Source organism: Adelges cooleyi, unplaced genomic scaffold (genome assembly GCF_023614345.1).
Source record: "Adelges cooleyi isolate 19-005CV unplaced genomic scaffold, UGA_ACOO_1.1 ACOO_flye_CR_arks_rails_tigmint_CR_PRNA_19, whole genome shotgun sequence".
Lineage (NCBI taxonomy): Eukaryota > Metazoa > Arthropoda > Insecta > Hemiptera > Adelgidae > Adelges > Adelges cooleyi.
The window spans coordinates 66,398-82,700 of NW_026095849.1; the positions used below are offsets into that span (position 1 = coordinate 66,398).

The window sequence follows — 16,303 nt, forward strand, 5'->3', positions numbered from 1 at the left end:
GGGAATCTGTAACATTATGACGTACTTTAGGGTAAGTATTACTGGAAATAGTTTAAGTTGTGTTAACTAATATTATTTCTATTGCGCTATGGCAAAACCTGATGGTAGTCCTTTATAATAAATGTTGTCAAAATTGGCCACCATGCTAAAAATATGATTTTTTAAAATTAAAATTTAAAAAAATAGACATATCTAAAATGGACTTTGCCACAACACCACAGATTTTCAGCCTTCCAGATGCTACCTTCTCGATACTTCTTCATAAATAAGACGAGCTGGTGTCGCTTCAGTTGCAGCTCTAGTCCTAAGTACAGCAAAGAATTCACCAATTTCTATATCATGACCAGGTTGATGGTTATGGTGCCTATGAACTACAATTGAAGAACTTTCCGGGTACAATGACATGGAAGCCGTAGCTCTACATCTACTTTCATAACGGGTACACCTCAGTAATTACAAGTTTTTTTTTCAGTTAAGTGCTTGCCTCCGATTAGCTGATGTCTGATTTTGAATGTACGTGTATTAGTATACAGTGGCATCAGTAACATCATCAGTGACATCAGTGACATCACTTACCTTCCTGTTAATCCAGACACTTGTCTGGTCCAGCGATGATTCGCAGTAGTTCTGTTATTTTTGTAGATTAATTTAAGTTGATACTTAAGGTATTTATATACCTAGTTATACATGTTATAAAATAACTAATTTTTTATTTACTCTAATTCTATAGGCTACTCAGATAAAAGTCGTGTCTTTAAAAGTATAATTGTCGTACAAAATAGCCGTGTTGCAAATTAAATTAATTATTTATAAATGCATCAAAATGGCCTATTCTTTCTAATTTTTTCTGATATTAAATTTTTATTTAAAAATTTAAAAATCCGGTATGAATCCGGAATCTTATAAAATAATTTACTAAATAAGCTTTACTAAAATAGGCGGATGATTAAATGTAATATATAACATAACAAACTTAAATTTATTTCCTACTTCTTTTTCTACGGAAATTAAGGGAAATTGACTTATAAAAATATTTTCAAGTTGGAGAATAAAATCATAGAACTCGGGGTGTGGCATCATTAAATTTCCAAAAGCAGAATTATCCTTGTTTTTGATATGCTTTAAAATAAAAATTAATAACGAGGTATCGATTTGTTTCTGGATTTTAGCGTAATTAATGCAAATATAACTATGTTTTTCTATACATTTTTAAATTAAAAATCCACATACTATGTAAACGTGTTTTGTTCCTTCAAACGTTCTAATGTTTTATATTTTTTTTTGTCCGAGAACGTTATAACTTTTTTTACTCCGAGAACGTTATACCGAAAAATGTTTTAAATGTATTTGCTCCGAGAACGTTATAACTTTTTTTACCCCGAGAACGTTATACTGACTTTTGCTATACAATTATATACCTTGATAACGTTTACAGTAACGTATATCTTATCATATTTGTGTATTCTGAATTACTATACAAATAATTTTGACTTTTTTAATTATACAAGAAATATTTAAAAATATTACTCTGAGAATGTTATAACTAATAACGTTGGAAATTATCAACAAATTTCTCACCCGAATAACTTATAAATAAGTTTCGTTACTTTATTTGCTATATGGGATTTTTTTAATTGTCAATAATCATTATTAGTTTCAAATCAACTCTTACTAATTTGGGAACTAGAGAGGTTATCGGGCCAAGGGGTTTATTTCGCGATAGTAAGAAAAATCATGTTCATCAATTTATATGTTTTTGGGATCACTGAATTAAAATTTTATAAAATTTTTTTAAACCATCCCTTTATTACAAATCTAGGTAGAGTTATTTATTTAATTCCAAACTAAAAATTCATATTTGTAAATAATTTATTATTATATATAAAATATATTTTTAGAAGTGAGCCATAATTGTGTCAGTACTTTACCTTAAATTTAATCATTACAAGTATTTGCAGCTAATTTTTTTTTCGTTTATTTACTCGTATATATAATAAGTTGAATTTATGTTACTTTTCTGAGTTCACCTGATTTGTACGAGTAAAATTGAATTTCATATAATAAACATAGTTTATACTGATTACTTTAATAATGTTTATTAGGTACTAATTATGGTGTGTCTACAAATGTTTATACATCTAAAATACCAGTAGTTAACCACTTAACATTAGACCTGTACTTGTAATGCAAAAATTAAACATTTAATGTATGTATATTTGTATTTACTTAGCACATTACAGTACTATTAACTAGTAAAAATACCGATTTTTACAATCAATTAGAAGAATTCGTTTTTTCCATAATGTTTTTATACAATGCGATCTCAATTTTTTACAATTTTTTTGTTTTTACTCCCCTCCTAACATAGATTTTTTGATAGCAACTTTTGAAACTTAAACGATAACGCATACATTTCATTAACTTTTTTAATTAAATAAAAATAATACTTACGAGCACGTATTTTTTATCGCAATCAAGTACTTTGCATAAAGACTTCAATGCGTGTTCGCCTTCTGTGTGATAAATAAAACAACGTCTTACTGGACAGCCATTGTTGATACTTCTTGGCATTTTAAATATTTTCAGATAAATATTCTGCACGATAATTGATCACAAAAAGTACACGCTTTTTTACAGTTACAAGTTTAATATTAAATGGATACTTGTTAGGCTTTGCATCATTTTAGAACATTGTATGTTGACCACTGACCATCCAACAATATCACAGCCGGCAGTCTGTTACTTATTATACTTTCAGTATTAAAAGCTACTGAAGGTAGTATACTCTACTACTATTGACTTTAATATTATCTTTACGGTATTGCGATAAAGTATATGAATAGTCCAAGTCAATTAGGATTATAGCTTATCATATTATTTTACCAAACACTTCTTGCTGCAAAGTGCAACACATATTAAGGTGACACGTAATGTAATAATAAATATCAAAGGTCAGTAGGTATTCGTATTTGCTTAATAAATAGGGTAGGTTAGAGTTTAGGTATATGTTCATTGATCAATACGGAACATCACATTTATTATGCTTTTGTCACGGAAAAAGAAAAAAAACCACGACAACGGTATTTGCTTTATTTTTAATATTGTTATTTATTGAAATTTTACATATTATAACAATTTAATTACTCTCGTGTGATTAATTTTTAACAATAGTTTTAGTACAAATTAACACAAATACACATCTTTAGAATAAAATGGAACAAAATAACAGAGAAATGTACTTAAAAATTTTAATAGAAACTTTTAAGCTCACCACATTTTATGTGATAAAATATAATAAAAAATCTTATACTAAGTTTATTAACATGTATAGGTAAACTCCTCTTCTTCTCTAAATATAATGACTTATAAGTATAGATAAACTCAGTATAGTTTGTAATGACAAAATATGTAATAATAATAATTGTTCTCGTTAAACAATGTCTTTGCGGCACTGGACATATTTAATGTTGGTGTTGGCTGTAAAACTCTTAATCAAAGCTTTTTCCCCTTTCTAAAAATATTGATTGCTTACCGACCAGTATTAATTTTAATAAAAATGCTTTTGCAATTAGCTATTTTTAATATTTGAAAACTGTGTTTGTATAATATGTATCAAATATACACAATGCATTTCTATTTATTTACACATCTATCTGTGTTGTTTTTTAACACACCTAAACATTTTTTCAACAATTAATAATTAACCCTTAAAACTCCTGAAGTAGAAAGTTGGCCAGGACAGGCAAGACATAATATTATCTAAATTACAATAAATGATGATATTTGAATTTATAATGCAAGTCTGTGCCATTCTTTTTCGCCTAATCTACCTACATATAATAACTTTTGCTTACCTAATAAAGGATTATCGAAATTTTGTCGGGTATCCAATACTTTCGTATGATGTATTGTTTTAAATAGATAGCATATCGTTAATAAATACTTAAAAACCATTATAATTTCTTTTAAATTTTATCAATGAACATTCTGTTTTACTTTTTATAAAACGTGTAAGTATGTTTTGAAAAATAGTTTTTCTTTACAAACTCAATAGACAATTTATTGTATCGCAGATCTGCATCTAAGTTTAAACAAATCTGTAACGCTTGACCCTCTGTTGGTTTCAAGAGTTTACCTTCCTTCGCTCTGAAGGGGAAAAGGTTTATGATATTAATTTTAAATAAATTATAAATGCAAAAGTTTGGTAAAGTAATAATTAATTGGTTTTATTGAATGGTAACGTAGATTTCTTCCTGTAGAATAATAATAATAATTATGACAATGATGATGATGAGATGGAAATACGTAAGACGTAGATATGGAGAGATTTTTTTCTTTTTCAAGTTACGACCAATATATATTAAAATATAAAAAAAAATCGCAAAGTTATAATTATACAAAAAATAATAATAAATAATAATAGGTGATAATAATAATAATAAAAGGAATAATACATTTTACTGATTTTTGAAATGAATGGTTTTTGTTAAGTGGGACCTAATTCGATTTTTCGGTTGACTTTCACTTAACGTATAATAATGGACCCGGACTCTAAAATAACTTTGAAATATTAAATGGGTAAGTTGTAGTAGAAAGTTATTTATTGGGTCTTGATTTAAAATGTGTGTATTTAGGGATACGATAATGTTGTTAAAATTAATTTGGGAGGTGATTTTTACAATTAAAAATGTATTAAATTATTAGGTATTGTCGAAAGTTAATTTTGGTACATTTTAAAAAAAATGTCGCCAACTTTACATCAATATATATTGTCCACTGACGGATGTATATATCCACCACGGGTTTTTATATTTATTAGTGATTCTGTTTCACTATGACCTCTAACTAAAGCTGCTGTGCATTTATTACATATAATATTATATATATTCAACAACATCAACTGCTTGTTGTAAAACATCAAAATTTTTATCGCCACATATATTTGATGCATGATGCTAACTTTATTTTATTTTGCGCGAACGAATTACACATTGAAAAACCGTTATAAGAAATTAAATGATAGTTAAAAATCAATATTTTAATAACTAATAAGAATAATTAAAACTTTTTAATATAAAAATTTCGTTATCGGGTATTATCATACTACTATTTCTCCATGATATTATTTCTTCCATGACGAACCTAACAACTCTCTGTCTTTTTTTAACGATGTCGATATTCGGACCTCTCTCTCTACTATCAGTACATTTCTTTATAGGTCTATGATCCACCTACATATTAATTAGTTGACATCTTACCATCTACACGCTAATATCTTATTTTATAATTACTTAATTATTCGGCACCTTGTTTATATTTTTTGTGCGTGTCACTCCACCTGTTCTAACTCCGGATTCCCACGGACCAGGTAACCGGTGTAAACCTTTATGTATATATTTATACATATTGTATTAGTCATTAAGATATTTTAATTGTACTACTAAAATGCTAACGGCTCTCTTCCATGACCGTGCTCGCTATTTTCCATGAATTTTGCTGTTATCGCTCTTATTACTAAATCGACTGTGTTATCGCTGTTGAATAAACGCGGCCGACGCACGACGACGTATTATGTTACCTACTACTATAACTGTTAATACTGCCGCCGACGGTGAGGAATAATGTTATCACTGTTTTAATACGGCCGACTTATAATGTTATCACTGTTAACACGGCCAACACATTTCCGGACACTCGCTTTTTAACCGACTAACCTCTAGACATTCAAATTTATTAATTTGAACCATTTTTCACTTTAATCGTTAAGCAGCACCGGACACTCGCTTTATAACCGACTAATTTCTAGACATTCAAATTGAATTTAAACCATTTTTCACTTTAATCGTTAAGCAGCACCGGACACTCGCTTTATTAGCAGATCCATTACTTTTTCAAAAAATATATCTGCTCCACCCGCCGTGATCGTGTTCAGCGTGTTCGGACACAGCACTGAGAATCTGTGACCTATCCGTCGCCTGCCAGCTACTAGTAATATATAAAAAATAATATTTGTAAATGCCTAACTTTGCAACTTTAACAAATCAACTGTTTATATAAAAAAAAGTTCTTTTAATTTTTTAATTTTTTTAATTTTCGGCATTTCAGAATTATTACACGACGTTATAAAATATACACTTATTGTACTCTGTAACGTATTTCTATAACCCTAAGTATTTCTTAGTCCCTAAGGCTAATTATGATATATGTTATATGACTGTTTTATTTTTGTATTTTTTTTGTGGGTTGGTTGCTTTCTGCATAACGCTATTCAAATCTAGAATGTGATTTTTTTATATACATTAAGACAAAGTACTAGTTTTTTTCTATGTTCAATATTTTTTTAATAAAAATAAGGTATGTAAAATTTAATGTCAACAACATAATATTTTATAAGGTTGTACCTAATACATTTGTATTATTTTGAACTAAATGTAATATTTATTAATCAATGAAAAAAGTGCTTATTTATTACAATAAAGAAATCAAGCAACTGATACAAAATAGTTAACATGTACTTTAATCTTTATAATTATTATTATTACTTAATAGACTAATATTATACTTCTTTAAAATATAAAACATACCGTTGACTAACAATATCTTTTTCTTTTCTATTTTACCTTACGGGCAAAATGACATAATATATTATAATAATAAAAATAATTCGATATTCTCACGGGTGTAGAACGTGAAACAATACTTAAACTATATTTTATATAGTAATGACCAAACGGGCAATGCAAAGAAATAATCCGAAATCTGAATATTATACTGAATACCATGTGACCGTTAATAGGTAGCCAAATACGAGAGGACTTGTTGACGGATTAAATCCTTAGGTCCTCGATGGATTTGGTCCGTCGGACTAGGTCCTAAATTGTGTCCACTAACGTGAAAATAAAATCAAGTGCAAGAGCAAATCCACCAGCGGACTAACCTGGTTAGTAGAGGAAATCCGTTGACTTTAATGCTGAGGACCTAGTCGTCTGGTCCTTCAAGACGTCCTGAAAGAACTGCGGGTTTATACCACGGATTACAGCTTGTTTATCAGTTATTATTGTTATGTCATGAATTTGTGTTAAGTAAATGTTATTTTATACTCATACATTTTAAATATATAATTTATATATAATAATGAATAAACATAATAATATGCTTTCGAGAAAAAAAAAGTTGATGGTCGGGTACCATTGTACCTCGATATGAAAAATGAGGCGTAAATGGGTCAAAAACTGGCTCGCTAGAAGGGACTTGTTTGGTCATACGCCATTATTAAAAGAGTTGAACGAAAATGAACCAAATGATTTGAAAAACTATTTGGGGATGGCAAAACCAGACTCTTTATTTACTTTATAAAATTTAGTTACAGTTTAGCAAAACCTAAATGTATCATTAACAATTTAGGAACTGAACATTATAAAAGTTAACATTATAAAAAATATTCATCATATATGTCTTTTTCTCAGGCTTATATGTAACAACTTGATAACTAAAATAATAACAAAATTAACATTAAAATAAATAGATACTTAATAGTTTACGTGACCCTAAGGAATTATAACAGCCCTTTACCAAGAATTTGGGGCCGTTTAAAATATTTCTCTACAGTGGTTAATACAGTGATCATTTTAGCGTAAACCACTCAATATTTCATAATAAGAAATTACATTTTTTTTTCATTGTGTTTTTATCAGGGGTTCGGAATTCGTTCCTATTTTGACTCATTTATCTTTTATGTTCCGGAACAAATACCCGGAACTCGTTCCTTGAGATATTCGTTCCGGAACAAATACCCGGAACTCGTTCCTTGAGATATTCGTTCCGGAGCAAATACTCGGAACTCGTTCCTCGAGATATTCGTTCCGGAACAAATACCCGGAACTCGTTCCTTGAGATATTTGTTCCGGAGCAAATACTCGGAACTCGTTCCTTTGATATTTGTTCCGGAGAAAATAAAATGTAATTGTTCCTTGTCATTATTAATAATTTATTAATGGAGCAAAATGTATTTGTTCTACGTATTATGTTGTTTCGTTCGAGTTTATTGAAGGTGCACATTTTTTTTGTTACTTTATTCTTTGTGTGTGGTATTTTAGAAACAATAGACACATTAATGTAAGTTAAATATTAATTAATTTAAGTTAAATGTTAATTAATTTACCAAAAGATTATAGTTAATGCATTTAATATAACAATCAATGTTATTTTCAGTGTACATAAATGTATATAGTATATACATGGTGAAAGTTAACAGAGCTATTATAATATATTTTTACATACTGAGAAAAATGTATGCAACTAATCCATCAAAACCATCAGTTTTTTAATCATAAATTAAACTTGCAAAGTTAAAAAACACTTAATTTATATTAATTTAATATTTTTTTGGCTAATTATTTATGATTAATTTTCAGTGTATTTTTTTTACACAGCATATACAGGGTGATTCTTTTATCGTGAACCACTCAATATCTCATAGGGTTTAATAGGAAATTAAAATATTTTTTTTTTCATATTGTTGTTATACAATGTGATCTCAATTTTTCACAATTTTTTTTGTTTTTACCCCCCTCTCAACTTGTGATGAAGCTTCAAGTTTAGGACAGGAGGAAAGGAGGAATGTAAGATTATTTTTATCTGCGCGCATTTCCAAACCGCACTTCCCCTTCCATCCTAACTTAAACCTCTTATAACTTTTAAAATAGTTATCCTAATCTGGTTATCGACCAGTCAAAATTTTTAGTACATTATTCTCAATTTAAAAAGTTAATAAAATATATACGTTACCATTTAAGTTTCAAAAGTTGCTATCAAAAAATCTTAGTTGAGAGGGGGGTAAAAACAAAAATAATTGTGAAAAATTGAGATCACATTGTATAAAAACAATATGAAAAAATAAATTTTAATTTCTTATTAAACCCTATGAGATACTGAGTGGTTCATGATAAAATAATCATCCTGTATTACTCTAAGGATAAAAACTATTAGCTAGTTAAAAAGACCTAATAAATAATTCAAATATTCAATAAGGATTGAATAATAAATGTATAAATAATAACTGGATTCATAAATAAAATAAATTAACTACTGTTATAACTTATAACCTATAAACAGTAAGTTGTGAAAATTTGCATAGTAATAACATAACAGATTTGAATGTAGATCGACTTATATGGTTAATAACAATATTAATGCATTTACACAGACATTTCCCAACGTTATTATTTACTGATATAGTACCTAAATATTATCTTAATGGTGTATCTACATATACATTTGAAAATAACTTGCTATAGACATGCAGTAGAAAAGAAGCGTTCGGCCAATGTAGCCATTATATAATAGATTAGGATAACTATATTAAAAGTTATAAGAGGTTTAAGTTAGGAAAAAAATAAACTTAAATACCTACGCATTAATATTGCGTTTAATTTATGATTAAAGAACTGATGGTTTTGATGGATTAGTTGCATACATTTTTCTCAGTATGTAAAAATATATTATAATAGCTCTGTTAACTTTCACCATGTATATACTATATACATTTATGTACACTGAAAATAACATTGATTTTTATTAAATGCATTAACTATAATCTTTGTAAATTAATAACATTTAACATTAATAATATTTAACTTACATTAATGTGTCATTAACTTAAATAATTAATATTTAACTTACATTAATGTGTCATTTAACTTAAATTAATTAATATTTAACTTACATTAATGTGTCTATTGTTTCTAAAATACCACACACAAAGAATAAAGTAACAAAAAAAATGTGCACCTTCAATAAACTCGAACGAAACAACATAATACGTAGAACAAATACATTTTGCTCCATTAATAAATTATTAATAATGACAAGGAACAATTACATTTTATTTTCTCCGGAACAAATATCAAAGGAACGAGTTCCGAGTATTTGCTCCGGAACAAATATCTCAAGGAACGAGTTCCGGGTATTTGTTCCGGAACGAATATCTCGAGGAACGAGTTCCGAGAGTATTTGCTCCGGAACGAATATCTCAAGGAACGAGTTCCGGGTATTTGTTCCGGAACGAATATCTCAAGGAACGAGTTCCGGGTATTTGCTCCGGAACGAATATCTCGAGGAACGAGTTCCGAGTATTTGCTCCGGAACGAATATCTTGAGGAACGAGTTCCGGGTATTTGTTCCGGAACGATTACAACAGGGAGTCATGAAGGAACATGTTCCGGAATTAGTTCCGAACCCCTGGTTTTTATACAATGTGATCTTAATTTTTTGGCTTTTACCCTAACAACTTTTTTTGAGATTTGAATGGTAACACATGTATTTCTTTAACTTTTTTTAATTAAGAATAATGTACTAAACATTTTGACTGGTCGATAACCAGTTTTGGATAACTAAGTTTCAAATTTAGGAGCGAGAAAAAATTGTATTATTATTACAATACAATTATGAAACTAAGCAATATATCTAGGCCAAATGGAAAACGGTTAAAATGTTTACAGCGAAAATTATATTTATTTCTATTATTTAAAGCCGCACAAATTGTTATGTCAGGAGGCACTCTCTTGTATATGATCGTTTATACAAGGGGTATATGTTCGCGTTTGATATCGTTTTTGTACTGTAGCTTAGTTTTTAACGGACGTTATATTTTGTTGTATGTAAATCTTTTAAGTTAAAATTATTTTACTTTTAAAAGTTACCTTCTTTCCTTTTTAATTTAAATATTAGAATTGTTACAAAATAATAGTCACCGTGTTAATTCATAATAGGTTTCGTTGTAATAAATTGGTCTCTAACTCTATAAAGAACGTACGGGTAATAGTCACTGGCTCAATTAAGTTTTCATACTTAGCTCCAGGTCAGGAGTGCTGACGTACAGTTTGCTACGAGTTTAGAAACACTGGCCGTTTATACGTTGAAATTAATATTATAATAATACTTAGGTTAGACCTAAAAAGACAAACTTTCATCGAGTGCGTGTATCGTGCGTGTATTGAGCCGAGTCAGTGTACGACATGTATTTATCTCCTAACATTTCCCAACCGCACTTCTCCCTCCCATCCTAACTTTTAAACTCTTTAAGTTCCTAAAATTGCTATCAAAAATACTCCCTGGTATTATTCTAGCGGCGCCTATGCGGCTCCTCCGTCCCAAAGAGCTCCGCCAACCCCATTGCACTGATTTTTTTTTTAAAAACCAACTGCAATTGAATACAACTCAGATCGACCAGCGTGTTCGGCTCGGTGTTCCGACCATTACTTTATTTGAAATCTCTCAAAACGGTTATGCGTTTATTATTACGATAGACGTGTCGTTTCATTGTTCGGCCGTCTCGTAGTTGGTAGTGTCGACAACAATTTCACTGTCTTTTGACGTCACTTGCTTGATATCGGCTAAATGAATTTGTATTAGAAAAAACGCACGGTCAACATTAAAATGTTTACTGGAATGTTAATCGCGTTCTGCCGATTGAGACTCACCGTCGCATTGTTGGTACTTGGACGTGAACGGGCCGTGATTCAAAAACGACAAGTTATCCGGCGGTGAGACGTCGTTGATTTCCGGCGTGACCCGTTGTATGATGACGTCGAAACTCGGTCTGGTGTCGAGTCTCAAACATTCCGGATAGATTCTCCAGTATTCGTCCAGTCCGGCCGGTAAAAAAGTGCTGTTGACGACGCGTTTGAATTCGTCGAGGGCTTGCAGTAGGACGCTCTGGTCGGATACAAACTGGGCTTTGACCTCCTTGTCGGCGCAATATAACTGCGTGAAACGCGAACGAGATAATTATACATAGATAGCAAATAGGCCTTTTAGCCTCCTAAAAAAAAGTTGTTAGCTTTCTGTGTATATATGAAAAAAAAAAAGAATTTTGAAGTCTGTTCAATAGTTAAACCGGAAAGTAGTTTATTATTATTTTACTTGTGTGCGGATTTAAAGTAGATCTTATCTTTTCGTTGTAAATACACAACCGTTTCGGTGCCCTATAAGTGGATAGTGGACTTTGTACTACATTTACGGAACAATTATTTATATAATTTTCGATTACTTCCACTTGAACAGAATGACTTGTCTGCCAACGTTTCGGAACACTCGCTCGTTCCATCTCCAGGGCTGTGGTACAATCTGCTCAAGTAGGAATAACCGAAAAATTTGCAAAAAGTGTAAATACAATACCCCATTTAAGTTTAAATATTCTTATTTGAATCTTATCGTTTATTGTAACTTGGTGTAACATGGCTTGTACCAATGATTGACGCCCTGTGAAACCTCTTAAAGAAATAGTGGAAGCATTTTGTAAATAACTTAGACCATATTGACAGTTGATTGGATTAATGCAGTCTCTCAAAACCGAACTCGTCAATTATACAAGGCGGTGTTTATTTATTTACTTATCAGGCACAAGTACCCAAAACATATTTTACAGAGATATACTTATATAAAACAAATATATTAGTACTTCCGAAGTACCACCACTGGTTGTCTCTTCTCCCATCAAGCCATCAAGTAAAATTATATTATGTCTATTTTATCATTTACGCTTATTGTACATAAAAATTGTATAGACTGTGTAATATAAATATTAAAAGAGATAAATAACATCAAATGAAGCATTAGAAGACCCATAAGTAGACATTAAAAAATTACTAAATAAATTGGTGGCTGCAGCGAGCAGTTTAATAGAAAAAAAAATGTTATTAAGACTAACAATATCAGGAAATCTAGAGGGAGACTTTAATTTATGAACAAATTTCAAAAAATAACCAGAATTATTTAAGAGAGGAACTTCTGTACGAATTAAGAAGGGGCGGTAACATTGCTTTGACAAGTATTTATAACGAGCACGGCACAAGGAAAACGAATGATAATCATCAAGACTAATGACAAAATGGTATCTCACCGGTACTGTTGATTTGATGGCGTCCGTCAATGATACGACCAACGCGTTAATCATATAATATTTGAGTTCAAACTGTTTCCAGCATCGAAACAGTTTCAAATCGTTGGTGCTCCTAATCATTTTCCGATGGTCTTTGTGAAGTTTCTTGTCCATCCATATCGCGTCACCCTTTCCTGTCTATAAACAAATCTACTGGATTACTAAAATAAACAAATTGCCACTTATGAGACGGGACTATCAGTCTCCTCACGTGCAAATTTGGTGAAGGCAACAGTACTGAAAACTTTTCTCTAAGCCGTTTAAAAATCTTATTGCGTTCTTCGTCTTCGACGATATCCATGTTTTTGCCTTTAAGCTCATCGAATATTTTCACTATGCTAGTCGATATAGTTTTGTCAATGTCTTTATTGGACGATGCCGACGGCGATAATAGATATGTCAAGTCCATTTCCTCGTACCACTTGACGTGTCGATCCTGAAAGCAACGCGGGGCGATACAATCAGGACCGTAAGAATTTGGCAATTGGTAAAAGGAGGGAACACTTACCATACCCTGGGGCGGGAGTTCGCAACTACTATTGTCATCCAAGGCATCTAGTACACATTCTTGCTGCTTTTGATCATTTTCTTCTTCTACGTCCACCCATTGATCGTCATCGTCATCGAAGACATTTTCCACTTTTTCTTCGTTGAAAATTTCACGAATGCGTTCCAAATGATTTTCGAAATCCGTCAATAATCCCATTAATACACGTTGCTGATCTTCCAGTTCAATGGCTTCTGCATTGCTCAAATTGGGTTTCTACAAGTTACACCATTAATGTTTGTATTGTGTACAAGAAAATCCTAGATCTCAGATCAGATAGATCAATACGATTTGTTTATTAAATTTGTCTATCTATCTAGTCTTACACGCTCTCTTGCTGCGTCCAAAACATACAAGCCTATTTATTGACAATATATGTAATGCAAAAAAACAATTGCTCTTATGTCTTACGCCAAAGCGCTGCGGTAAAATGTCACCAAGCAATAAAGTGTATTTGATAAACGCTCTACTCACATCCGTTAAGATCTTGATTTTTTCTTGTATCTTGTTGATCTCGTCAACAATGTTGTTTGCCTGCTTTTCTAGGATATTTATTTCTCTCATAGACGACTGTCGTTTAAGTGTAAAAGGTTCATCCGTTTTACCGACCACAAAGTCCTGTAAAGTGTGTGTTTTTAGTTTTTTCCACGTTTAACGTCGTCGTATTCCCTACCGATCGGGGTTCAGGCAGTTTAATACAGTTTTTGTGTTTACAACTAATTGTCAATTTAATGCTTGGGTTATAAATTTGAGACCAAAGAGTGACAGGTGTCGATTTCTTTCCCCCAGACCCGCCCGGGAAGGTTAGGTTAGGTCCTAACCTAACCAGAACAAACTGCCGTCGGCTATATATGAACCACGGACGCATTTTAACACTGCCAACCACATCTTGTCTCACTCGCCCATGCACCTGTCTGTGGTGTTAATAGTATAATAATTATAAATATTTTACTATTATTAATCTATTGCTGACGTCGTTTGGTGACGTTTGGGTACATGGTACAGAGTTGAGAGTTGTTTAACTTACCGGATAGTACTCCTCCACTTCATCGCCGCTCGGCAAGAGTAAAATCTTGTTCAATCGGAAAAGTGGAGGTTGTGTCGGTTCAACGACCGGCAGTTCATCAGGTTGTACAACTTCTTTTTAATAGCGGATCCTTTGCCCTTTTTCCCTTTGCCTTTGCCTTTACCTTTTTTGTCTTTCTTTCCTTTTTTTTCTTTCTGTCCTTTTTTTCCTTTCTTCCCTTTCAATGGTTTATCTTTCTTAATTTGCGATACTTCTGCGATCACCGGTGTTAGTACTCTCGGTTCTCTACATATCTTTAAAAATTCATTAAAATGTACAGACCCAAGAGGTGTGGACACGGGGACGACGGTATCTAATGTCTTAACTAATGATTTTGTGCTTATTTTCGAGCCTTTTTTTTTCTTGCTCTTGGCCGCTGTTTTGGCCGTCTTTTTGGCCATTTTTGCAGCAGAAACTAATTTACACTGTGAATTAAAAACGAATAGTTATTATAAACAAGCAAGTCGTACCAAATGCGTTTTAATGATAAACTGCTATTATTTCACAATAGTTGTTAGTGTTACTCGGCATTTTCTACCAGCTGTTTTTTTTAAATCTAATAAACAACCGCTTGAGAATTTTTAATAATAAATCGTGGAAACAATACTAAATTAAAAAAACCAACATGTAAAATAAAACTTTCATCAAATAGGGATGTTGATTAACCCAGAAAAATCGCTAGCTATAAACATCCGGACGGGCCAGCTTTCCCTTAATAATCTAATATTATCTGACAGATCCACCATACGAGCAATTACACTCAGTGAGTAGATTAAATATCTAGGAATAAACTACACAGATAGTATTGTCTTCGCTAAGAAAAAAAATCATTATCGACCTGGAAAAAGACTAGGATGCTAATCACCTCACCTCTGTTGAGAGGTGACCAAAAGTTCTTACTAAATTAAAAGTACCAAATCTTTAGTGTAACAACTAAAAATAATATATATTAAAATGCTCTGGTTCAAATTACACATTACTTGTAATTACGCTTCAGAAAAATATACAAAATCCGATATTTTATTTATATAGTTTTTTGTACTACCTATTAAGTTTAAAAATAAATAAAATAATACATTTTTATGTACAACACAAATATAAAAAATTAATTTAACAAATTAATTAATTGAAACGTGTGGTGTGGCGCAGTGGACACCTCAGCTGCCGCTCGGAACCTGAGGTTAAGCTGTGTCCGTTGCTACTTGATCTCGGATGGGTGACCACCCTGGATTTTTAGCGGTGTCCCACACCATTAAGCCCCGTTATGCATGGCAGAAATGCCATGCGCGGATGCGCCTACCCAGGCGACCTTATAGGCATTGTTAGCTATAAAGTCCTAACCCCGGTCAATACGCCATACGAATATTTTATTTATTTAATTAATTGAAAATTGTATTTAAATAAATGAACAGTTATTAATTATAAAATAATTACATTTTTTAAAATACATTATACAAATAAAATAAAATAAATTAAAATTAATTAAATTATATCAAATATTTCAATAGTGACAAGTCGGTGCACGTCAACTACACGCTACGTAAAACCGCATACATCCCAGTCACGCTAAATCAACAGATAATCCCACAAAATGATTCAGCAAAATATCTGGGAATGCACCTTGACTTGCGACTTAACTGGAAACATCATGTACGCCAGAAAAAGTTACAAATCAAAGAAAAAATGCGCAAACTGTATTGGCTAGTTGGGCGACACTCCGAGCTAGACCTAACCAGCAAACGTCTCCTGT

At 31.4% G+C, this 16,303-nt stretch overlaps 1 pseudogene; it reads right to left on the reverse strand.

Moving 5' to 3' along the window:
- Positions 1-11,316: 11,316 nt before the first annotated feature.
- On the reverse strand, positions 11,317-14,954 carry LOC126833125 (uncharacterized; annotated as a pseudogene).
- Between the last annotated feature and the right edge of the window lie 1,349 nt (positions 14,955-16,303).